This window comes from Ursus maritimus, unplaced genomic scaffold, assembly GCF_017311325.1.
Source record: "Ursus maritimus isolate PB19 unplaced genomic scaffold, ASM1731132v1 scaffold_4, whole genome shotgun sequence".
In the NCBI taxonomy this organism is placed as follows: Eukaryota; Metazoa; Chordata; class Mammalia; order Carnivora; family Ursidae; genus Ursus; species Ursus maritimus.
Window position 1 is genome coordinate 731,678 of NW_024426552.1, and position 2,594 is coordinate 734,271.

Genomic DNA, 2,594 nt, shown 5'->3' on the forward strand with positions numbered 1-2,594 from the left:
TCTCTGTATCCTTGGGAAGTGTTGCTCTATTTGCTGGGTGCTGAGGGCAGACTACACTGCTCGAAAACATACCACTTTGTCTATGGATTATTCAAAACTAAAGGAATGTGAAAACAGCAGGTTCCAAGACTTAAGGCAATTCTAACCCAAATCCCATCATGATTCTTTGGAATGCTGGCCTCCTGGGTATTAAGGGTTATGATGAGTCTGTGGCTCCTGATACAGTCTGCTCCGAGCAAGCAGCAAAGAGCCGGGAAGCAGATGTGAGTGCACGTGGACACCGGGATGTCTCACAAAGCAGGTCCCACCTCACACCGTGAGCAGGACCATTGCCCGAGGGAATAAGCACTTGGTGTCAGATTCCAAATGGAAAACTCGGAGGAGAAAATACTGGAGGGTACAGATAAGACCTCTGGGTAAGAAAGGGCTTTCTCAAACAAGACTCAAAAATTCACAAGCCATAAGGAAGAGATGGACAAATTGGACTCGGTGGTACAATCATCAAAAGATGCTGAAGATTTTCCTAGAGCACGCCGGAAACTGGGCAATAGAACTCCGGCACACTCAGCGGACAAATGATCAACACCCAACAAATGTAAGGAGCTCCTGAAGAGTCATGAGAAAGACAAACAATCTGGCAGAAAAACAGCAATAGCCGTGACCATGTGCTTCACTAAAAGGAAGCAGGATCCGTAGCGTAACGTAGGAAAGAGAATTGTATTTGGAGTCAGGGGATGCAGATTAAATCACAATAGGTACCACCAGAGAAGGACGATTAAAAACTCACCTAATCCCTGGGACCATGACCCACTGGTGACGGGACCAGGATTCTGCACGGCCACTTTGGGAGACAACTGGGCACGGTGCCGTTGCCTCCAGCAGGCCCACACCCTGGGCACACAGCCTCCACAGGGTCGCCGCAGGTGCGGCCCTGAGGCTGGCTGCAGGTCCGCCAGGACGGGGCCTCCCTCAGGCAGCCAGGAGGCCCCCCGGCCACAAGCGTCTTCGTTCATTGTGCGTGGGGACAGTCCAAACGCTCGAGTTTCTTGTGGAATATGAACCCTGTGCCTGTGCGCCAGGAGCCCCCAGAGGAATGTTTGTATCAGCAATCTTTGTAACTGCAAAAACAGAAACGCGGAACAACCCTGATTCCGTTGGCCCCGGCGCAGAGGCACGTGGCCACACCCTGGGATGCTGTCTGGCTGTGAAAATGTGTCTGTAGTGTCCTCCCACACATACAGCCACATGGAAGATGCTGGTCACAGAGAACTCCGTACGACGCTACTTGTCAACATTTAACACTTGAAATGCTAAGCGTGGATGCCTACATGTGAGGTCAACCATAAGGGGCAAGCGGTAGAGTGATGAGCGCCAAGTTCAGGTGCGGCCCCAGCTGGCGCAGAGCACGGGCCTTCCAAGCCGCGTGGAGGGTCCTGTATGGCAGGGGCGGTGGGTTCTTTCTTCTCCATCCCTCACACTGTGCACGTACGTGAAGTGCTCTCCCTGAACACGAGACAGTGCATACATTTTTCTGGTATTTTAACAGCTTTATTGAGATACAATTTACATATCATGAAATTCACCCGTTTACAATGCACGGTTCAGTTGTTTCAGTCAGTACACAGCTGTGCAACTGTCTGATTTTAGAATACTTCATCACCCCCAGAAGAAACCCATTACTCGTCGGCACTGTCCCCGCAGCGCCGCCCGCTCCAACCTGGCAGCCATGAGTGCACGTTCGATTCCAAGAGCGGCCTATTCAGAGCATGTGCGTGAACGGATGCACACGGTGTGTGTGGCCTTTTGTGCCCGGCTTCTTTCCCGTTGCTCTCTGAGGCTCATCCATGTTGGAGCGTGTCTACGCACTACTCCTTTCTGTGGTCAAACAATATTCCATTGTGTGCCGTGTCACATTTCGTTTACGTGCTTAGCGGTTAAGGGACATCTGGGCTGTCTTCACACTCTGGCCGTTAGGAGTAACGCTGCCGTGACTATACGCGTGCAGGGTTGTCTGTGCACATGCTTTCACTTCGCTTGGACAGACATGAGTGGAATTACCAGGTCCTATGGAAACTGTTTCATCTTTTGAGAAGCTCTCAAACCTTTTCCCCCAGGGCCTGCACCATCTTACATTCGCACCAGCCGTGTGTGAGGACGGAACTTCTCTCCACACTCACTCACTCTCATTTCGTCTGTCATTTCATTAGAGCCGTCCTAGTGGGCGTGAAGTGGTGTTTCACTGTGGTCGTGATTTGCGTTTCCCCAATGACCGATATGTTCATTGTCTTTTCCTGTGCTTATTGGCCATTTGTTTATCTTCTTTGCAGAAATGTGTAGTCAAATTATTTGCCATTTTAACATTGTTGTTTGTCTTTTTATTATTGAATTGTAAGCATTCATTATGTGTTCCAGATACAAGTCCCTTGTCATATATTCAATCTGCAAACATTGTCTCCTAGCGGACGGGTAGTCTTGACACTTTCTCAATGGTGTTCTTTGAAGCACAAAGGCTTAGTTTTGTTTAAATCCAAGCTATTGATTTTTTTCTTTTATAACACGTTCTTGTGTCATATCTAAGAAATCACTGCCTGGTC